This window comes from Sus scrofa, chromosome 17 (assembly GCF_000003025.6).
Source record: "Sus scrofa isolate TJ Tabasco breed Duroc chromosome 17, Sscrofa11.1, whole genome shotgun sequence".
Classification (NCBI taxonomy): domain Eukaryota; kingdom Metazoa; phylum Chordata; class Mammalia; order Artiodactyla; family Suidae; genus Sus; species Sus scrofa.
The window spans coordinates 34,011,143-34,035,361 of record NC_010459.5 but is presented as its reverse complement, the minus strand read 5'-3'; the positions used below and the strand labels follow the sequence as shown (position 1 = coordinate 34,035,361).

The 24,219-nt window shown below is 44.5% G+C and overlaps 1 protein-coding gene across 1 annotated transcript in view; it reads left to right on the top strand.

The window, feature by feature from the left end:
- Positions 6,752 to 24,219, top strand: part of SNPH (syntaphilin) — a 42,100-nt gene continuing 24,632 nt past the window's right edge. The window contains 2 exon segments of the mRNA XM_003134341.4: positions 6,752 to 6,942; positions 7,161 to 7,270. The gene's annotated coding sequence lies outside the window, so the exon portion shown is untranslated.

The following is a 24,219-nucleotide window of genomic DNA, read 5'->3' as shown; positions in this document are numbered from 1 at the left end:
GTGGAAACCTAGATGCTTACAGAAATACTTAATTATAGCTAAGTAATATTTTTAACTTAGCTGACTTGATGTATATCATTTACCATTTCCCTGACTTGAATGTTGCATTTAGAATACATTTTAAATACTGTATGCCTTCAAGAAACATTCAAGGATTTAAAAAAATTGGATTATTTACTAAAATTTTCTGGGATTAATTAATAATTAACACTTTCCTATTTCCCCACAGACAATAATTTATTTGAGTCTAATGCATATCATTCTTGATTTGACATAATGCCATGGTTTTTAATATAATCGAAGAGTTATAAAATTCGTCTTTGTTTTAAGTTATCTGAGAGGCTTTTAGTCTAATTATATAGGTCATTCAATTTATTTATTTACTGTTTAATGATTATTATGACCACACTTCATGTGTCAGCAAAACTAAAGCTGTTTTTTTAATAGACACATCTAGCATGTTGTCTGCAGCTACAACTCAAGCAGAGGTCATGAAATAAATGTTCTTTATTTGGTTTTTACCAAACATTTTTGACATTAAAACTATTGTTTTTCTTTTTTTCTTAGTTGAAATTTGAGTTTAAAATTTTTTGTATAATGCTCTGTGAGCTCCATAGTGTACTGTAAAATACTGTTGTATCTGGAATTATGCTACAGACTAAATTCTAAATGGCCCTTTTGAATGTACTAACTATAAGCTTCAAATGTCAAAATTGCCTTTTAAAAATTTCATTTAATTTTTAATTAACACACAGAAAAAATTGACTTTTTTTCATTTAGGTGCACAGTTCTATGAATTTTACATGTATAGATTCCTGTAACCACCACCAGAAGCAGGATATTTACAGTAACTTCATCCAAAAAAACTCTCTTGTACTATCTCTTTCTAATCATGCCCTTCCCCCATTCTTACTCCTGGCAACCTCTCTTCTACCTGACTATAGTTTTATCTTTTTAAGAATGTCATACAAATGGAATTATATAGTATGTACCCTTTTTAGGACTGGCTTCTTTCACTGGGTGTGTCTTTGAGATTAGTACAAATTGTAGCATGTGTCATTGGTTCAATCCTATGTATTGCTGAGTAGTATTCTATTGTCTGGTTATACCACAGTTTATTTATCTATTTACCCACTAAGGACATCTCAGTTGTTTCCAGATTTGACAATTATAAATAGAGCTGCTACATACACCTGTGTATAGTTTTTGCATGAATATAAATTCTTATTTCTCTAGGGTAAACATCTAGGCCTGGGTCATAGAGTAAGTGCTTGTTTAACTTTATATAAGATATTAACAAATTATTTTCCAGATGTAACTTTTTGTACACCCATTTAACAACGTATGAGAGTTCCAGTTGACTTTTTGTTTGTTTTTTATTTTGAGATAACTATAGGTTCACATGAAGTTGTAAAAATAATACAAAAACATCCTGGGAATTCCCGTTGTGGCACAGTGGAAATGAATCTAACTAGTATCCGTGAAGATCTAGGTGTGATCCCTGGCTCCACTCAGTGGGATCCGGTATTGCTGTGAGCTGTGGTGTGGGTTATAGACATGGTTCAGATTCTGTGTTGCTGTGGCTGTGGCATAGGCCAGCAGCTGCAGCTCCGATTTGACCCCTAGCCTAGGAGCTTCTGTATGCCACAGGTGCAGTCCCCAAAAGCAAAGAAAGAAAGGAAGGAAGGAAGGAAGGAAGGAAGGAAGGAAGGAAGGAAGGAAGAAAAGAAAGAAAGAAAGAAAGAAAGAAAGAAAGAAAGAAAGAAAGAAAGAAAGAAAGAAAGAAAGAAAGAAAGATCCTGTATAACCTTCACCCAGTTTCCCCCAATAGTAACATCTTGTACATCATAGGAAATTGACATTGATACTATCCACTCACCTTATTCATACCTCACCAGTTTTACATATACTCATTTGTTCATGTGTATTTAGTTCTATGCAATTTTATTATATAAGCAGCTTTGTGTAACCACTACCACGGTCAAGATACAGAATAGTTTCATCACAGATCATTTGTACTATCTTTTTGTAGCTATAGCCACCTCCCTCCCTAACATCCTTCCCAACCCCTGACATCCATCAATATGTTCTCCATCTCTGTGATCTTGACTTTTGTGAGTTAATTTTGTATCCTGTGACCTTGTTAAAGTCACAAATTAGCTCTAGGAGGTTTTTTTTTTTTTTTTTTTTTTTTTTGTAGATTCCTTAAGATATTTTACACAGACAATTATGTCTGCAAAGAGGGACAGTTTCATTTCTTCCTTTGCCATCTGTTCCCAAGCAAGAAAGAAAGCATTCACTCTTTCACCATTAAGTATGATGTTAGGTATAGCTGGTTTTGTATGTGTCGGTGGAGGTGGGGGGGTGGCTGTGAGTATGTGTAGGTAATTTTTTTTCAGGTTGGGGATTTTCTTTTCTATTCAGTAATGTGCTAAGTGGTTTTGTTTGTTTGTTATCATGAGTGGATGTTAATTTTTCTTAAATGTTTTTCTGAATTAATTATCCCATGAGGTTTTTCTTGACTGTTAAGTATGGTGGATTATACCAACTGATTTTTAAAATTGTCACCAACTTTTGTTTCCAGGATAAACTCTCCTTGATCATGGTATATGTATTGCTGGAGTCAGTTTGCTAATATAGCCTAACAGCTTTACTGAGATATAATTTACATACCATAAAGATTTTAAAGCATTAAACCTTTTTTTAATGTTTTATTAATTCATGGGTTCTAGTATATTCTGAGTACTATACAACCATCACCGTTATCTAATTTTAGAACATTTTCATCATCCAAAAAAAACCTCCATATTTATAAGCAATGTCTCCCCACTCTCTCCTTCCCTATAACTCCTAGCAACAACTAATCCACTTTCTGTCTCTCATATATTTTTGGACTATTTTTTGGACTATTATGAATAATGCTACTGTGAACATGTGTATGTATGTTTTCATCTTTCTTGGAAATATACCTAAGAATGGAATTGCTGGGTCATATAACTTTAAGGAACTGTCAAGATGTCGTCCAAAGTACTTGTGCCATTTTACATTTCCATCAGCAATGTATGAGAGTTCCAATTTCTCTATATCCTTGCCAACAGTTGTCATTGCCCCTTTTTTGATAATAGCTATCCTAGTGAGTATGGAGTGATATCTTATGGCTTTGATTTGCATTTTCCTAATTACTAATAATAGTAAGCACATTGTCACATAGATTTGCTAATATTTTGTCTAGAATTTTTGCATCTGTATTCATGAGGGATATTGGTCTGTATTTGTCTTTTCTTGTACAGTCTGTTTCTGGTTTTGGTATTAGGATAATACTGTTCTCATAAAAATAACTTGGAAAGTGTTTCCTCCCATTTTATTTTTTTGGAAAATACTGTAGAATTGGTTTTATTTCTTCTTTAACTGTTTGGCAGAATTCACTCATGAAACCATCTGGGTCTGGGGATACATATTTTGGAGAGTGTTAAACTATGAATTCAATTTTTAAAATAGTTATAAGGCTCTGCAGTTATCTTTTTTATTTGGGGTGAATTTTGGTAGTTTGTGTTTTTTAGGGAATTGTTCCATTTCATCTAAATTGGTAATTATGTGTATAGAGTTGTTTGTAGTGTTCCTTAATTATCCTTTTAATGTCTGCAGAATCCATGGTAATAACCCCCTTTTCATTCCAGATACTGGTATTTGTATCTTCTCTCTTTTTTCTTTTGAGTTATCTTAGAGTTGGTCTTTTCAAAGAACCAGATCTTGGTTTCACTGATTTTTCTCCTTTGCTTTTCTTTTTTCAATTTCATTGATTTCTGCCATGATATTTATTATTTCCTTCCTGTGGCTTGCTTTGAATTTATTTTACTCTTATTTTTTAGTTTGATTAAGGTGGAAGATTAATTGATTTGAGACCTTCCTTCTTTTATAATGTAAGCATTTAATGCTATATATTTCCCTCCAAGTGCTGCTTTAGCTGCATTTCACAAATTTTCATATATTGTATTTTCACTTTTGTTCAGCTCAAAATATTTTTTAATTTCCCTTGAGACTTCCTCTTTGTCCTGTGGGTTACTTAGAAGTATGTTGTTTAATTTTCAAGAAAGATTTTTCTGTTATCTCTCTGTAATTCATTTCTAGTCTAATTCATTATGGTCAGAGGACATACTTTAAATGACTTTGATTATTTTAAATTTATTAAGGTTTGTTTTATGACCTAGTATAGGGTCTGTCTCGGTGGATGTTCCATGGCACTTGAAAAAAATATATTCCGCAGTTGTTAGCTCATGTGTTCTATAAATGTCAGTTGAACCTGGTTGGTTGATAGTGCTGTTCAGTTCTTCTGTATCCTGGCTTATTTTCTGTCTACTAGTTCTACTAATTATGGAGAAAGGAGTATTCATGTCTGCAGCTATAACTGTGAATCTCTTTCTCCTTTCAGTTCTGACAGGGTTTCTTCATATATTTTGAAGCTCTTCTTCAATTATTTACAATTATTATGTCTTTCTGGTGAAGTGACCCTTTTATTTTTGTATAATGATTCTCTTTATCCCTGGTAATTTTCTCTACTTTGAGGTCTAGTTTTTCTCATATTAAGTCATCCTAGCTTTCTTTCTTTTTTTTTTTAAAAAGTTTATGACTGCAACTGTGGATATTAAAGATCCTGGGCCAAGGACCGAATCTGGGCCACAGCTGTGACCTACACCACAGCTGCAGCAATGCCACGTCCTTTAACCCACTGTGCCAGGCTGGGGATCAAACCCGCACATCTGTAGCAACCTCAGCCACTGCAGTCAGATTCTTAACCCACTGCATCATGGCAGTAACTCCCCAGCTTTCCTTTGATTAGTATTTTCTGTATTAGTATTAATAGTAATAGTAATTATTGGTAGTAATTATCAGTATTAATACTAAGTATTAGTCTTTTTCCATCTTTTACTTTTAGCCTACTTATATCATTATATTTAAAGTGAGTTTCTTGTGGAAAACATCTAATGAAGTCATTCTTTTATTCATCCTGATAATCTCTGTTTTATTTGATGTGTTTAAATCATTTATATTTACTGTAAATATTGATATGTTTGAATTTAGGTCTACTATTTTATTATTTGTTTACTGTTTGTTTCCTCTATTTTTCATTCTTCTGTTTCTACCTCTTTTTCTTCTTTTGGAATATTTGAACATTAAAAAATTCTATTTTAATTTATTTGTTGTTTTTTACTGTATAGTTTGTTATGGATATTTTTAAATGATTGCTCTAAGGATCACAAAATACATACTTAACTTTTTATACTCTACTAAGAATCAGTATTTTACCACTTCAAGTGGAGTGTAGAAACCTTGTACTAAATAAGTTCCTTTACACTTCCTGCTTTATACTGTAATTGTAGTTGTCTTGTACATTACATCTACCTACATTGAAACCTCATCAGACAATGTTACAATTTTTTGTTTTCAACTGTCAAACATGTTTTAAAGAATTCAAGAGGAGAAGAATAGTCTATTAAATTTACCCAAATATTTACCATTTTTATTGTCCTTTCATTCCTAATGTTCCAAGTTTCCTTCTAATGTTCCAATTCCTTCTTTTTTTGCAGGGGGCGGGGGCTTTTTAGGGCTGCATCTGCGGCATATGAAAGTTCCTAGGCTAGGGGTCGAATCGGAGCTGTAGCCACCGGCCTACGCCACAACCACAACATAGCCAGATCCAAGCCATGTCTGCGACCTACACCACAGCTCATGGCAATGCTGGATCCTTAACCTACTGAGCAAAGCCAGGGATTGAACCCGCGTCCTCATGAACATTTTTGGAGCACCTGATATACGTTAGGCCCCATTCTAGGCACTGGGGCTATGACAGGAGACAAAACAAAGTCCCTTCCCTCATGGAGTGTACATTCTAGTGGGGGTAATGATGAAAGACTACAAACAGTAAAAATGCAATATGTCAGCTAGTGGTGAAATATAGATAAACTAGGGCAGAGGAAGGGAGGAAGGAGGGAGTCACTATTTTATTTAGGGTGGTCAAGGAAGGCCTCCCTAGGACAGTGACATTTGAGCAGCAATCTGGAAGAAGTGAGGGGTGAGTGAGGGAGAGCAGAGGCCTGACTGATCAGATAGGGCTGATTCAGAAGGAGGAAGCCCCTTCCCATTGCACCCCACTTCTCACACATAGAGCAGATAAGAAACCAGGCCTAGAAGTGGAAGGGCTAGGTAGAGTCCGGCCTTCTGGACTTTTCCCACTTCTTTTTCCCCTTCTTCCCTATGTCTTCCCTGGATGGGAGACAGAGGAGAAAGGTGTACAATGAACACTTACTTTAGGTTGTGATTGTTTATTTTTCCATCTTTTTCAAAGAAAAACATTTTTGTTTTCAGATATTTAAGATTCTTGCTATCATTTTTCTAAGTAGTCCGAGTGCTGTTTGCATTAAATAACCTTGGTACTCAGAGGTACTTGGTTTGAGGAGTGAAAAAATATTCGTACAGGAATAAGGATCAAATTGCCATTTAAGCCGACCACCTGACGAGAAGTAAGATTGGTATCATCTTCCCATGTTACAGATGAGAAAGCTGAGGCCCAGAGGTGAAGGGACTTGCCCTGGGTCACAAGACCTGTCAGTGGACCATCGTGCTCTCCTCCAGGCCCCGCCGCCCAGCTCCACTGTGCAGGTTGGGGTGGAGGCGGGAGAGGCCCCTGATGCGTACGTGCTGGCGTCTCCGCTCCCGCGCGAGATGCTAACTATCACTTTAAGAAGCAAAGTGAAGACGGGCGGCTTACGCAGCTGCCGGCGAGCCGCCGACTGGCTGGTCCTCTCCATCCACCTCACCCTCCCTTCCCCTCCCTCCCGGCAGCCCCAGCCCCGGCGAGCACCCAGCTAGCCGCCTCCAGCAGGGGCTCCGGAGAGCAGTTCGGCGGCCTGGGCAGGGCAGCCGAAGCCATGGAAGCCTCCGCAGGTGATGACAGGGACCTCTGGGCCCACCACCCAGCTGTGCCGCCGCAGCCCAGAGAGCTAACTGCGGGGTGGGGGGAAGGGAGGCGCGGGGGAGAGGACGGAGCGCCCGGCGGTGGGCTGCGGCGGCCCAGCTGTCAGCGGCCGGGAGCTCCGCTGCCCGGGTGTCCCCCCCACCCGCCCTCACCCGCCCCTGTCTGTCTTTTTTCCCCACCGCCGCAGGTTGCTGATCTGGGCCAGGCAGCTGCAGCAGCAACTGCAGAGGCGCTGCGCCAAGCGGGGCCGGAGTGGTGAGCGCCGGCGGCGGGGCTGCGGAGGGCGAGTGGACTCAGGTGAGGAGGCCTGGGCGGAGCAGGGAGGGAGGGTCTGCGCGGCACCGCGCTGGGCGGCGGGCGGGGGCCGCTCGCTGCGGTAGAACCCCTTAGAGGGCACCGGCCGAGGAGGGGTTAACTGTGACTCATTCTTACCCTCCCTTCATTCCCCTACATCCTTCTAAACGCCCCACCACCTTGAAATTCACTAATTAGAGGATGCTGGTGGCAAGACAAGATGACCAAAGTGGGCGATTAGGAGGATTTTAGGGACCACCCCATTCCTGTTTGTCTTCCTCTTCCGACATTTGGCAAACGTTTAAGCCTCTTCCCTTCTTGGAAGAGGAGCAAGGGTACCTGGGGGTGGGGGAAGGATGGAACCCCACACCCAGCCCAAGGTCAAGTGCCAATGCCTGCTTTCTTCCCATATTTCCTCCTGAGAAGAGTCAGGGCCCTGCAGTAAGTGGGGGGGGGGGGGGGGGAATGCCCATGGTCCCTAGAGTAGGAGATCTGAGCCTCAGTCTCCCTGGAGCTTCTAAGGGATATGATGATTTCTCCTTCTGCTCCTCAGCAGGGAGCTGGGCTGTTGGGAACACCTACTAGCCCAGGGAGCCCCATATTCCCTTCCTCAACCTTGCAAATTGAGGAGAGGCCTGGTGACACCCTGCCGGTTTCCTCTGTCTTCTCTGCCCTTCTGGAGGTGAGATGGGCTGGAGTTGCTTCCCAAAAAAAGGTGATCTCTGCAGGCAGGGTAGGGTAGGGAAAGTGCCAGACATTGGGGTTTTAGTCCCTGAGCTTGCTCGTAGGCCACAAGTAGCCATCTTAAAATTCTCCAGGCGTAGGTGTGTGTGTGCTCATCTGTTAAATGCAGGGTTGGATTGGATGGTCTGTACAATTTTAATATGCCACTCAGGCAGCTCTTACATGTCAGGGGGATGGCTCTATTAAAACAATCCAGAATTTAAACTTGGGTCTATGAAATAACTGGGGTTTCCTCAATTGATCTCTTTCAACTCTGGACTCTCAGGAGAAACACTGACCTTGTGGGCCTCATGGAACTGGAGGCATTAGACAGTCCTATATTGGCATCCCTGCGCCATCACGGGGGTGACCTTGGTCAAGTTACTTCCCTTCCCCACACTTCAGTTTCCTCATCTGTAATATGGGAAGAAGGGTACATGTCTCAGAGGGTTGATGTAAGGATTGAATGAAATGTACATGAAAGTACTTAAAACAGTGCCTGTGCTTAGCACATAGTAGGTTCTCAGGGACACAGGGCTTTGGAGATAGACCAGAGGAAGAGAGGAGGGGTGGCTGCTTTTAGTCCTGTTCTCTCCTACCTCCCGCACCCCACTAGGCTCTTTCACATCCCTGTGGATGGTTCCCTGCCAGGGGATAAACGAATGCTGGAGTGTGTTGGGCTGCCAGGACGAGGGCCTAGGAAGCAACCAGGAGGTACAAACATTTCCACTGCAAGGATGCTGACATCATTCCAGCAAATGATGGTCCCAAGGAGGCAGATGTAGCCCAGGACTGGGTTTGGAAAATGTTGGCATCTGAGGACAGAGTCCCTAAGGGAACAGAAGCGTCAGAACCTTATGTACTAATGGGAGCGGGGGCAGGGACCAAGGCTTCGTGGTTTCCTTTGGATCCCACTGCTGCTGTCTTGTCCTCCCAAGAGTCTCTCACTAGAATCTCTCTGAGACAAGGATGTCAAAGTGTTTGGTGTCTATATTTTCTATTCTTTATCTCCCCTCCTCCTGCTGTCCTGTTCAGCCTTGCATTCATCCATTCTTGCTGCAGTTTATTCCACAGATACATTCTGCCTCTTGACAGCATGATAAAGAAGGCTCCCCGTAGGGTGGGGCAAGGCATTTTGCTGCTGCTCTATTTGAGCTGAAAGAAGTTACGTCCTCACCTGCCCTATATCCCCATTCAATTTTGAACTTCTCCCAACAGAGGCCCTGACTTTTTCCTCCCTGGGTCTCCAACCTCTAGCTCACAGTTAGGCATAAAGTAGGTCCTTAGTAAGTGTTAAATAGAATAAGGTTGAGGAAAATTATGTCCCTAAGCCAACTAGGTTAGGGAGAAACTACAGGAATGTGTTGACAGTATAGCGAAAAGCATTTTAAAGTATAGGGCACTGTGCATGTTGTTCATTGTCATTATTATTGCTCTTACTGTTATTATTGCTCTTGCCAGTGGCCAACATTTCTTTTGCCTTCTCCTCCAGTCAGGCTTGAAGGGACTAGATGTGCCTGGGAGAATGGCGATATTGGCAAACAGATGGTTCTGGCTGGTGAAAGATGAGCGTGAAGGGAAGGGGGATGGGAAGAGTGATCCCAGCCACTTCCTGTGTTTGGGGAGGGGGTCAGATAAGGAGAATCAAACCAGCCAAAATGGAGATGTGGCAAAAAAAATCCAGAGACCCAGGTCCCAGGTTTTGTTCCACCACCACCTCATTGTGTGACCTTGAGCCAGTCACACCTCCTCTCAAGGCCTCTGGGTTCCCAGCTGTAAAACGAGAAGACTGGACTACATGGTTCCCTAAGACCCCTTCTGACATTTTGTCAAGTGGATTTTGCTAAATCAAAATCAGACAACTATTATCACTCTCAGTGTCATTTACTGAGTAGCTGATCATTGCCCTCTCAGGTAATCTGCATAACGGATTATCCTGATTTGAAAGATGAGGAGACTGAGGCTTAGCGAGGTTGACCTGCCTAAGACTGCACAGCTCCAAGTGGCAGAACTGTTATCTGACACCTGGTCTCTTGCAGTTTTTACTACCTCCCCTTCTTGTCATCTCTCTGGGTTGTCATGCACTCACGCACATGCAGAGGGCTTTGGAGAAAGGCAAGCTGCTAAGGATTCGTGACAAAAGTTCTGGCATTTCCCCAAAGGGATTATTGCAGGGGATGTGCTGAGTTCAAGAGCGTGTAAGTCGGTGCTGGAAAGTTTTCCTTTCACCCTGAGCTCTGCTTTGCTCTTGGGTGGTGGGCGCCCCTGTACGCAGGAGAACAGCTGGGAGCGAATGACGGTCATGACAGGCACATTTTTTGAGCATCTCCTATGTACTGTGCTCTGCTTTACACAGGTTCCTTACTCCTCAGACAACCTCATTATGTAGGCACTATAATTTTACCCATTTTACAAGTGAGAAAGCCAGGCCAGAGAGAGCCTGCCCAGAGTCACCCAGGTAATGTGTTGTGGAACCTGAGACAGTTGCGCTGGAAGTGCACCGTGCTGAGAGTTGAAAGGGCTGCTTTTAGTCTGTGCCCTCTCACTTGCCTGAGTAACTTTGGATCTGCCAGTTTCCCTCTGCATGTCCCAAATGGACTGGATGCATCTCTGGCTCTAAATAACCTAAATGCCACCTTGTCCAAGAACGGGAGTGGAGAGTGTTTAGCTCCTTTGTTTAGCTAAACATTGATCAGTATTTGTTTATTTATCAGGCCCTGAACCAAGTGCACAGGATACAGGAAAGATTAAGAGGTGATTCCCAATTTCCAGAAGCTCACAGCTAGCAGAGAGAGACAGACATCTAAATGTGGAGGTATGACAGACCATCTAGGAGCTGTGATAGTACTGACAGGGGAGTAATGAGACAGGGAGCAGGGGAAGAAGGTCTTTCCTACTCAATGGGTCAGGAAGACTTGAGAGAGGTGATGCCATTGTCAGCTCGTTATTTTCTGCATTGAGTTTGTGGGATGATGGGGATGATGATGAAGATGATGATGTTCTACACAGCTGAGGACCTTTCCAAACAGTTCTAAAGACTTGCTGGCTCTTGACTCCAGCAACCCAAAAAGTGGCCACAGAGTCAGAGGGACCATCCAAGTTCACTGTGTAGCACAGTTGCAATGAAACCATCCATTTGTCTCTGGTGGAGCAGAACCTTCCCTGTTCTCAGAGGCCTCTAGAGGCAGGAGTCTGAGGTTGCTCTTGGAAAGCTGTTTAGTGCCTATTACCATCCAATAAGCTTGAGGAATTCTTCCTCATGCCATTTTTCCACCTGTCTGGAGCACCTACCACCTTAAGAGGTGAAGGCATTTGCCCCAAGATTATTCAGCAAGGCTGAGATCATAATTCTGGCCTAAGGGGACTGCATTTCTGAGCCATATGGAATCTTTCTACATCCAGGTCACTGTGGACCCAGGGGCCGTATTTCTTCATTCGGTGGGCAGCTTGCACTGAAACTCAAGCTGAGGGCCCTCTGAGACGATGAGGCCCATGTTCCCTAGGCTTCTTTGTACCTCCTAATGGACAGATATTTATGAAGTGTTTGTCACATGCTCAGCACCTCTGAATTGAGATGCTGAGCTAACCAAAAAGGGAGCATCTGGGAAGCATCCTGGTGCAGTGGAAAGAGCCAGCACCGAGGGGTTGGGAGAGTTGCCGCAGCTCTGCCATGACTTCCTGGGTGGCCTGGGGCAAGGCTCTTTGCTTCTCCACACCTGCAAAATGATAGTCAGCAGTGGGGGTCTCTAAGGGCTCTTCGAGCGCTGACCAGCTAAAAACTCAGCAATTCTTGCCTCTGTTCTATAACCACGTTAGGGGGTACAAGAGTTGATAGGATACAGATAACTGTAACTTGAGGAAGAATGAGATAAATACAACAAGAGGCATGAACACATGCTCTGTGGGTTGCCGGAGGGAGAGGGCTTGGGAAAGGCTCCGTTCAAAAGCTACCTTGGCAAAGATGGGATGAGATACAGGGAGAGGTGGGGGGTTTTGACCCCAGAGGAGCAGCCAAAACATGCTGGCATTCTGGGACAGGAATGCTGTGTAGCAGAGCAGTGGTTCTCAGACTTAGATTTCTAAGATCAGTACACTTGGGAATCCATCCTAGGCTGGCCAACTTTTAATTTTGTCAGATAAGCACATTCAAATGAAACTTGTTCTCCTATTACAACCTATAGGAGACAGAGAATATTGAAATACCTTTATCCCCAAAGTGGGAAGGCTATATAAAATCAGGAAAAAATAAGCACTCTTTCTAATTGAATGTATTTTGCTTTATTAAAAACCCATCAGGAGTTCCCATCATGACTCAGCAGAAACGAATCTGACTAGCAGCCATGAGGACACAGGTTCGATCCCTGGCCTCACTCAGTGGGTTAAAGATCCAGTGTAGCCGTGAGCTGTGGTGTAGGTCACAGATGTGGCTCGGATCTGGTTGCTGTGGCTGTGGTGTAGGCCAGCAGCTACAGCTCCTATTCGACTCCTGGCCTGGGAACCTCCATATGCCATGGGTGTGGCCCTAAAGAGACAAAAAAAAAAAAAAAGAAAAAACCACCATATTGTCTATATTTTGCCCAGGGCCCTTGTGTTTGGCTCTGGAGCTAGGCTGCTTGGGTTCAAATCCTGGCCAAGTTACATTTTCTCTCAGAGTGTCTGCTTCCTCATCCGAACAATGAGGACTGTGAGACAGTGATGCCGTCTAACCTTGTAAGGTCACTGGGAGGTCTGTGCGCCATAATAAAACATGTAAAGCAGAGGACCTCAAACCCAGTTGTCTTTGGAGGCAAAACAGGTCAATTGGGCTGTTTGGGGGTGACAGCAAATTGGAGAGTATTTGCTTGAAAGAAGAGGCCGCTGGCTGCCCCTGCCATTCCTGCCCTACAAGAATGTGGGCCTCATGTGGTCAGGTCTCATTTACAAGGCAGAAGTCTGGATGCTTGTTTGTGACATCTCATGATTATTTAAAAGGTGGCCAACCAGGAAGCATTTTTAAATGCACATATTACAGTGTGTCTGTGGCAGACCATCAGTCTGTGTCCCCTGATGTACAGTGTTAGATGCCAGGCATGTGCACTCATAGTTATTCGAGAAGGGGAACGAGGCTGGAAGGCAGGCCTGGATCAGGGATGCCCTGTCTGCAAGGAGGACACATTACTTTGGCTGCTTGTGACCTTCTGCTTCTGGGCCCCCAGCTTCAGAGGCCCTATTTGTGCCCCTTCCCTTTCAGCAGCACTGTCAGGATTGGGTTTCTAGGGATGGAGGCCTCCAGACACTTTGAGCCCCCTTGCAGCTGGCACTAGCTGGCCTCTCTACCACAGGGTCTCTGGAAGCTTGGTCAGCAGCCTCAGAAGAGGGAACTTGGCTGATGGCCCATGAAGCTGGCGCAGAAGCCACCCTTGAGAGGCAGCCGTGAGGAGAAGCCTTGGCAGCGCCTCCATGGGAGGGGCGCTTCCTGGTCTCTGGAAGCCGTGCTGGTTCTGCCACCTCCTGCCTGGGTTGCAATGAGGTCTAGACAGCAAGCAGTCCCTGCATACACAGATCTGCCACACGGCCACCATCGAGGAAAAGCTGGGATTCGACTGTGGAGGAAGCCTGGAGCGTTCTCAGAGAAGGACCTCAGAGGAATTCCTAATTAGCAGGAGGAACCTGGCTGACATGCTTTCAGGGCATTTTGGGATTCAGACTAAAGCCACTGAGGACAGTTTACATTTTTGTGGCTCTAGTTAATCAAATATTCATCAAGCAACTCCCGTGGTCAGGCTTTATCCGGGCCACTGTGGGGGAATGCAAAGACGTGTTTACATCCATTCATTCAGCCAGTGCCTCCAGAAGTGAGCATGGACATGTGTTCCCTACCCTCAGGGAGCATTTTAGGCTGATAAAGATTATAAGGACGGGACACCGGGCCTGGATCATGGAAATATTAATAACAGCTGCCACGCGATTGTGTGCCTTCTGAGTACTGGATGCCAGCTGTACAGTACCTGCTTTAAAGAGTGGGTGTGGGGATTGTATGGAATCTTCCTCTGAAGCACTTGGCGCTGTGCCTGCCACACACTGGTGCTCAGTAAAAGGGTAGCTGCATTAGTGATAACTTGGAAAACTGGGCAGATCCAGAAGAAAGGCCAAGACACAGATGAGTCAGAGAAAACAAGAAGCAAAACAATTCAGGCCCACTTACCATATGTTACCCTCATTTTATGGATGACACTAAGGCTCAGAGAGGGAAAGTAGTTTGTTCAAAGTTACTCAGCTGCTGCATTGCAGAGCCTGCACTTAAATGCTGGTCTGGTTGGCATCAAAGCTGTGTTCTTTCTTCTAAGCCATAGTGCCTCTAAAGTGATCATTGAACAAAACAAACCACATAGGACCACATAAGACAGGTGAGGCAGTGCCACCTGGTGAGGTAGGGAGTTTTTAGAGTTGAGAAAGCTGAGACTAGTGGAACAAGGAACTGGCCAGAGTTATATAACCATGAAGAAGTAGGGTTGAGACCCCCAACTTAGGTGTATTGGACATGTCCTCAGGGATAAAGATCATAGTCTGCAGATACTCAACATTCAGTCACAGGGGAGAGTTCAGGCTTCCACATGCTTGGAAGGGCAGACCCCAGACCAGCACTTACAAGTGCCAATCAGGGAGGGAAATTTTGTCCCAGTTCAAGGAAGAACATTCTAAATTGAAAAACCACTTAGCAGTGCAACTGCATGTTTTGAGAGCTAGCTCCTCACCTCTGAGCTGCTCACATAGGCCTGGGTGTTCTAGAAGGAATTCTTGTAGTGCAGTGGAGTTTGGAATGGCTGTGATTGACAGTCTTGCAATCCACAGGATCTGGGATTCTAGTACAGGACTGGTCACAGGTGATACAAGCAGTGGATGCCACTAACATTGCCAGGAGAAAGAGAAGCTGTAGGCTGGGTCTATCTGGGAAGGCTTCCTGGAGGAGGAGGAAGAGGAGGAACTAGAGCAGGATCTAAAGGTCTGGGGAAAGGGAGAGGAACAGGACTGGATAAGGTGAGTGAGTCCTAAGTGGGAGAGCTGGGCTGGAGAGCCAGTACCTCTGAGCAAAGGGCATCCCTCTGTGCTCTGGGCTTTTTAAATGGTGGGAACAGGAGCCCAGTGAACCTTGGGTCTTTTCTGAAACCTCATTAGGAGGCTGGTCTGGCACCACTTCCTCCTCTCACCTCCCAGCTACCCCTCCTCTCTTCATTGTACCACTCACCTCCTTCCCAGCCTCCCTTTCAGAAGTGGCAGACTTTGGACATTGAGCTCTCCTGGGAGAAAGGTGTGCCAAAGCCTCTGCACAGAGGCGAAGCCCACGGCATCTGGCACAGGCCATCTTCCTCACATTAGGGCACCTCACGTTAGAGCTGAACTGACTGGGCCTCCTAGGAGCTACTTGCTGCTCAGGGTGAGCACTGGCTTCAGAGTCAGGCCTGGCTCGTGTCCAGTTCTGCCTCATATTAGCCTGAGACCTCAGCCAATGGCCTAACCCCCTGGGCCATGTTCTCATCTACCACAGAGGGATCAATCATTCCTGCCTGAAAGGAGAAGGGATGATCTGTAAAAGGGCCTGGCACACAGCCCATGTCCCCATACGTGGCCTCAATTGCTTCTCTGCCTCCCAGGTCCCAGCTCTTCTCCGGGTAAACAATCAGCACTGCTGCACACCAGGGATGTGTGACTTAGCGCATCCTCCTACAGCTCTGCGGAGGAATTATTATACATGGGGAAACTGAGTCACAGGGAATTTAAGCAACTTGTCCATTGTAGGAGGCTGAGCTACCAAATATCTGATTCTAGAGCCCACATCCTCCCCACCCCTTTTCTCCCTTTGCTTTTTCATTCTCTTTCTCTCCGTATTTCTATTTTCTTGGGCCTGCGAATATGCTTTCCTCCCTCCTCGGCCTTTAGCTGGGCCCTTATCAGCGGTATTACCAGCCCTGGGCCTGACTGGAGTGAGCCAGGCTAAGAGCTAGAGAAGGGCATTTTGAAACTATTACATTTAAAAAGGATAGGAGTTCCCATCGTGGCTCAGCAGATTAAAAAACTGACATAGTGTCCATGAAGATGTGTGTTCAATCCCTGGCCTCACTCAGGGAGTTAAGGATCCAGGGTTGCTGCAAGCTGTCGCAGATGCAGCTCAGATCTGGTGCTGTCATGGCTCTGGCATAGGCCTCAGCTGCACAGGGTTTAGCACACAGTAGGTGCTTAATAAATGCCAGTACCTTTCCATCCACAGTTAGAAGGAGAGAACTTTATAACCTCTCTAATTTTCCAAGGATCCAGTACACCTTCGGTTGGTAGTCAGCTCCCCTCTCCTTGGAAGTATTCACACTGGGTCTGGGTGACAGCAGAATAGGAATGTTTTTCAAAGAAATGGAGCTTCAATAGATGGATGGTGGGCTTTGAAACCTTCAGATTCTTTCCTTCCCTGAATTTCTGTGATTCTGTGAAGACTTTGACTCAGATCTCATTAGTCAATTATTGAAGTCTGTTGGGGTTCGGCTTGGATGTCTGCTTAGCTCAGATAAAAGACAGAAGTCTGCTGGAGTTGGAGCTAATTGAAGGCTTTCTCCCAAGAGTTGGTGAGGCTAGAAACAAAATTGGGTCCAAAAAGAGTTCTAATATATCCTGTGGCAGGAACCTGACTGGAATGTTTGGGGCATGAGGCTAAGTGTTTAGACTGAATTTGGGGAAGGCTGCACCATGGCCAATAGCATGAACTGCCTAGAGCAGGGCCTGTGTTTGATTTATCTCTGAGTCCCCAAGCCAGGCACACAGGAAGTACGCTACACACATAATGAGTGAATGACAAGTAGCCTTGGTGTTTCTTGAAAATGGAACCCTGAGTTGAGAGACTCTTAGGACTTTCCTAGAGGCCCAGTGGCAGTTCCATACTCAATGCATGTACATCTGTGTGTCTGTGTCCATGTATGTGTGTGCTGGGTTTTCTAGAAAGACTCCTCCTGCCTGCTGCTACTTTTCCTTCTCTTCTTTCCCCTGCCCCTTCCCCTCCTAGCTTTACTGACATGTAGTCAACACACATCAAGCCGTATACACTTAAGTGTATAGCTTCATAAGTTTAGACATACTATGTAACCCATGAACCCATCACCACAATTAAAAAACATATTCATCAACCCCCAAAATTTCCTCTTGTGTCTTTGTAATTCCTTCCTCTCATGCCTCTATCTCTCTTCCCTTCCCCAAGCAACCGTTGACCTGCTTTCGGTCGCTGTCACTTCCTTTGCATTTTCTAGAATTTATATAAATGGAATCATACAGCATTTTCTTTTGGGGGCAAAGGGTCTGGCTTCTTTCACTCAACATAATCATTTAGAGATTCATGTTGTATGTACATCAACAGTTTATTCCTCTTTATTGCTGAGTAGTATTCCATTGTCTGTAAGGATAAACCATGATTTGTTTCTCCCTTCATCTGTTGATGGCCATGTGGTTTTTTTCCAGTTTTTTTTTTTTTTTTTTTTTTGCTTTTACAAATAGAGCTGCCATGAATGTTTATGTGTAAGTCTTTGTATGGATATACCTTCGTATTCTCTAGGGTAAATACTAGGAGTGAAGTGGAGTGGCTAGGTTATTTGGTAAATATATATATAACTTAAAAAAAAAAACCTGCCAAAGTGTTTCCAAAGTGGTTGTACCTTTTTCTACCCCCAGCAGCAAGTTCCACTTTCTCCACGTCCTCAATAGCACTTGGTATGATCAGCCCTTTTGATTTTAACCATTCTATTAGGTGAATAGCAGTACCTTCTTATGGTTTTCATTTGCATTTTCCTAATGACTAATAACATTGAGCATTGTATATGCCCCCCATATATCTTCTTTGGTGAATTATTCAAATATTTTGCTGGCTTTTAAATATGTAACCATTTGGCTGTTGGCCTTATTATTGAGTCCTAAGAGTTCTTATACAGGCTGGATACAAGTTCTTTGTCAAGTACATATGCTTTGCAGACATTTTCTTCCAATTTGTGTCTTACCCCTGAGGGCCCTGTGGGGGTTTCAGTCCCAGTATGCGTGTGCAGCTTTGGGTCAGCAGCTTCCCTCTGCATGAGTACGTGTGGATGTGTATGAGAGAGGCTCAGAGAGAGACTCCAGCCTCTGACTTCAGTCCCTCTCTACTACCACGTAGAATCACAGGACAGCACCTAGAGGTAGCTTCATTTTGCAAACAGGGAGCCCGTGTCCTTGAGATCCCATGGGATGTAGCGTCAGAGTCCACACAGACCTCTGATCTCTACAGGGAGAGGGCCCACGGTGGGCACCTTGATGCTCTTGATTCCTGTGACCCTCAGCAAAGCCGAAGAGGTGATGATGACACCTTGGGGGGACCGGCTTCCAGCCTTGGAGCTAGGCCACTTTGGAGCTAGGTCTCTCAGAGGCCTCAGTTTCCCTCTTTGTGGGAATGAAGACACTTATCACAAGGCCAAAGAGACACAGACCGTATTGGGTAATTCTTGGGTTTGAGCTTGAATTCCTTGCCTTTCACGAGGCAAGGCTAAGTGCCAGTGGTTTTGTCAAGAGAAAACATAGTTGCTGTGCATATGCTATAGGGGGGAGACTCAACAGACAACTCAACCCTTTAGGAAAGCAGTTTGGCAGCCCAGTCATGCTTTTTGACCCTATAAATCTACTACTGGGGATCCACGCAGAGGATGTAATTCTAAACACAGTAAAATAATTACGTACAAAAATGTCTATCATAGCATTCTTTTTTTTTTTTTTTTTGGTCATGCCTGTAGGATATGAAATTTCCCAAGCCAGGGATCAAACCCATGCCCCAGCAGTAACAATGCTGAATCCTTAACCCACTGAGCCACCAGGGAACTCCTATTGTAGCCTTCTTTTTAAGTTTTATTGAAGTATAGTTAATTTACAAGGCTGTGATAATTTCTGCCTTACAACAGAGTCACCCAGTCATACATATACACATATCCATTCTCTCCCTCAGATTCTTTTCCCACATAGATTATCACAGAATGCTGGGTAGAGTTCTCTGTACTATAGAGCAGGTCCCTGTTGACTAATTGTTCCATATACCTCAATGTGCATAGCAGCATTCTTTTTAATAATGAGAAAATCTAAATGTTCACCAGAAGAGAATGTTAAGGTAACTATGATAGACTCATGAAATGGAATATTATACAGCCCATAAAATACTTTTGTAAAGAACCTGCCATATCGTAGGCAATTAATAAACCATGTTAAACTTGTAAAAGATAAAAGGTGTCTCTACACCATGGTTTACAACTATGTAAAAATAACAACCTCCTCCTCCCAATTTTTTTTTCTGTGATTAGAAAAAAACTAGGAGGAGTATCAATCAAATTAATCAGTGGTTTATCTTTGAGTAGCAAAAAATGAAAGTTTTTAAATTTTTTAATTTTATTATTATTACTTGCTTTTTAGGGCTGTACCTGCAGCATATGGAAATTCCCAGGCTAGGGGTCGAATTGGAGCTACAGCTACCGGTCTACACCACAGCCACAGCAACACCATCTGCAACCGCATCTGCAACCTTATACCACAGCTCACAGAAATACCGGATCCTTAACCCACTGAGCGAGGCCAGGCATCAAACCCACAACCTCATGCATCCTAATCAGATTTGTTAACTGCTGAGCCACAAAGGGAACTCTGGAAGTTTTTTTTTGTTTTGTTTTGTTTGTTTTTTTGGTTTTTTTTTTTAAGGTGTGTGCTACTTTTGTAGCTATAATAACTTTCATAAATAGAACTATATTTAACATTTAAAAATTACCCAGTTGGGAGTTCCCATCGTGGCTCAGTGGGTTAAGGACCTGACATAGTGTCCATGAGGATTCGGGTTTGATCTCTGGCCTTTCTTAGTGGGTTAAGGATTCAGTGTTGCCGCAACCTGCAGCAAAGTTTGCAGGTGTGGCTTGGATCCAGTGTTGCTGTAGCTGTGGTGTAGGCTGGCAGCTGCAGCTCTGATTCAACCCCTACCCTGGGAACTTCCATATGCTGTGGGTGCAGCCCTGAAAAGGAAAAAAAAAAAATTATGCAGTTGGAGCTAATTCTATGACATCCTTGGAATTATTCACTTGTCTCTGGACCTTGGTTTATAAAGGGAAGGAAATTACTGCTCATTGGGTGGTGTGTGCCAAGACTCTTCACAAGCATTATCCGATTAAATTGTCACAATTGAAACCCCATGTTGCATATGAGGAAGCTAAAGCCCACGGTCCATCATCTACTGAGAACTAGGTTTTTTCCAGCTGGGTTCTGCACTAGGAAAAGCCCCTGCCCTGCATGCCTCCCCAGGGACCCCTGTGATGATGAAGACCTTTGCCTGCTGAGGGGAAAAGGCAGGGGACAGGGACACCTGAGAGCACTGTGTCAGCAGAGCCAGGGAGGAGGTTATCTTACACGTGGGGAAGGCCGCTGTCTGCAATAGGTGGGAAGGAGAGAGCTTTTTTCTGATGGCAACCAGGGCTGATGGTCTCTGCTTTACCTCTCCACCCCAGCAGCCTTTTCCTGAACAGAATTTCCCCCTTGAGTCTCAGCTCTGCCACTGATTTTCCTGTGGCCTTGGACAAGTGCCACCCCACCACCTCAGATCCTCCACCTATAAAATGGGATTGAACCAGACTAGCGATTCCAAACTCCAATGCTAGGCTGCTAACAACAAAACAGCCCAGGTGAAATACAAGAGCATGGGTAAGAACTAGCAGAAAGGATCCACTTCTCAGCCTCAGCCCATCACTGCCATGCAGGCATGCAGGCACAGAGCTGCGGGATCTTTGGGGTTAAGATAAGCTAGAAATCTGGGTTTTTGAAATATGAACTCTCTCAATTTATAAATGTTGACTGAAATGAGAATACACATACGTACAGACCAAAGGAGAGTGGTTTTACAGGCACAGTATGGCCTGTGGGCTGCCATTTGGGGACCTCTGGAGTCTCCTGCTTCTGAACACCTTCTGGCTTTGACCCTCTGGTTCCTGGGCTCTGCGGCCTCCAGTGCTCCTGGAGGTCTCACTGGGCACAGTGAGGCCCAGGCCTGCAAGAGCAGGAAGGCCAGCCTGCTAAGGAGGAGGAAGCCCTAAGTTTGGTTCTCCTGGGCCCCCATACTTGCCCTATATAGATATAAGGGCCTTAAAGGCTCTGTCCTGCCACTGCCCCAAAACTCCATCCCAGCTGTGGCTTGTTGTGTGCCAGGCACTGTGCTTGGCAGCCTGACATGCACAGTACTTTACCTCGTGACAATGATTAACTTCACACATAAGGAAATTGGCTTTGATTGTGACTAGCCTGCAGGCACACAGCCCCCAGTTGAGCTTGAATCCGGGAGCATCTGACTCCACCCCCTGAGCTCCCACATTCAGTTCCTATACCCCTCGCCCCTTGGAGGGGTTGGCTGGTGCCAGTACTAATGGCGGTGTTGAGTACACAGAAAAGTGTGGTTATGCATGCACACTCGTGTGCAAACACAACTGGACCTATTGTGTGCAAATCTGGGCACCTTGCGTAGTACAGTCGATTCTCATTATTTGCAATGGTTTTGTCCTGTAAAGCCGCTGCAAACCCTGAATTAATGAGTATGAAACCAGTGCTCCTGAGGGAAAATACAGCGCTAGGTTCCTGAGAGCCTCCGGTCACAACATTTTTATCAACTGATCGATATATAACTTTGTTTTGTGTTTCTAAGGACGCCTGCTTTAATATATTGTTGATACTGGACGCCTGCTTTAATATATTGTTGATACATTTACATTGAATTCATGCCAACAGCACTATCACTTGCACCTGAACAAAGTTTATCTGGCACATATTTACTCTGTAAGTCCTGCCACAGCCTTCCCAGATCTTAGGAATACCGCACAGACAGCACTGCAGCACTCCACTCGCCAGCCACTGTAAATAGCATAATCACCCCGCCAAAAAAGCACAAAAATGTTAAAAACGTGGCTCTAAATAGACCTCCAAAAGGACACCTGTTTATAGTATGAGAAATGAAACAAGACAGTTGCCTTGTTCCACCTCAGCTGGGAACATAGGCATCAGGTAACACATTTTTCACCAGTCTGCGCATGCCCACCAGTGACTGTGAAGGAACTGGGGATTGATTGGGGCAACAAATACGTGTTAGCAAGGAGGTGAATCGAAAATACGGAATCTGTGAGCAATGAGGAGCCACTGCAATTGCATCCTTCATCTTTCTCTGAGGGCGGCTGATTTGGGGGTGTTGAGACAACGAATTGGACTTTCTGGGTGCGGAGATGTAATTTGGAGGGGCAGCTGGAATCATTTCTGAGGTCTGCTCTCAGCATTACCGCTCCCTTGCCACCTGCCCTCAGGCACATTCACTGGCCTCTGGAGCCTGAGCCTCCTTCGTGGTAAAGTGGAGGGATCACCCCCTAACCTGTGGAGAGACATAAGGGTAATTGAGAGAATAAGTTTGGAGCAACCAAGGCAGTGCCTGGCAAGAGGCCGATTAAATGGCAGCTTTCAAATTGTGCTGCTTTCATGCTTTCCCTAAGATGCTGTTTTTAAGAGTTTTGCGCTCAAGACGCTGCCAGATACTGAGAATTCAGAGCTGAATAAAACCCTGGCTTACCATCTAGCAGGAGAGATAAGCCCACTTAAATAGGACACGTGTGACAAGGACTATAAACCAAGTTCCACAAAGCTTTTTTTGCCCCTTGTTTGACTTGCTTGGAAGGCCGTGCTTGCCTGAGTAGTGACATCAACCCAGGTGAGTACAGAACCACTTGTTCATCCAGCAAATATTTGTTGAGGGCCTGTGGTATGCCAGGCCCTGCTCAAGGCACTGGAAACTAAAAAGAACAAAATGGACAAATATCCTTACCTTCTTGGAGCTTATATTCCAGAAACAATAAACAAAATCAATAAATATGTAAATATATCAGCTGTTGCTAAGGACTGTGGAGAAAATAAAGCACAGGAAGAAAGAGAGGGACTCCTGAGATAAAATCTATTGTAATATTTCATTTTTTTTCTTTTTTTTTTTTTTTTTTTTTTTTTTTTTTTTGCAAGTGCACCTGTGGCATATGGAAGTTCCAGGCTAGGGGTCAAATTGGAGCTGCAGCTTCTGGCCTCCACCACAGCCACAGCAAGGCCAGATCCAAGCTGCGACTGTGACCTACACTGCAGCTCACAGCAACACCGGATCCTTAACCCACTGAGCAAGGCCAGGGATGAAACCTGCATCCTCACGGAGACTGTCAGGTTCTTAACCCGCTGAGCCACAATGGGAACTCCTTATTGTAATGTTTCAGGTGAAGATTTTGGAGTGGGATACAGATGTAATACATATGAATAACATTAAGATTAAGACTATTTAGGTGAATAAATACTATTTATGGGGTGCTTTCCCTATGCTGGTCCCTGCTAAGCATTCAGCACATGTTAGTGCTAATCCTGACTGCTTGTGCACAATTGTAATTAGCTCCATTTTATAGATAAAGACCCTGAGGCTTAGGGAAGTTAAGGCAGTATTTCCTCTGTCATAAAGATAGCGGTGGTGCAGTTGGGAATTCAAATCCAGGCATACCTGAGCCCAAAGCTTTGATTTCTTTCCTCTTTCCTCTCAGCAAAGAGGAAAAAATTCATTCTGAGACAGAAGACTTTTAATATAGGATGTAGATGTTTGTAAAATCGCCCTCTTAAAACATTTTAAAATGCTCCCTTTCGCTAAATTAAGGGGTGGAGCAGCTTCTCCTCCAGAGCAGGGAGTCTTCTTGGGAGAGGGGTTTGTAATTACCCACCCTTTTCTAGCAAGCATGAGCTGTGTTGAGCCCTGCCCGTGAGGATACGGGATGAATCTTAGTGAAGGCAAAAGAATTCAGCTTGACAGAGGAAGTGCTATTGAAAATCAGCTGGACAGGAATCAACTGCTGAGGGTGACAGGGAGCTGACAGCTGGAGAAAGAAAAGGGGTCCAGGAGGAGACGTGAAAGACGCTGACATGGGATCGGCATGGCTCCTGGGCTCAACAGGAACAGGTGGGTGAGCTGGGTCTGTATCTCCACAAAGCCCCCAGAAGCCTCAAGAAGATAGATGAGCCTTGGCTTCCAGCAGGAGCAGCCTGCCCAGAGTGGTTTGTGGGATTGGAGTCAGCTGGCCCACCTTCAGTTTCCTGTTCCCTGTTTCTACAGTTTACGTTCTGGCCTTTGGCAAGTCCTCGGTTTTCTGCTTAGAAAATGTGGCAGTTGGCCTAGA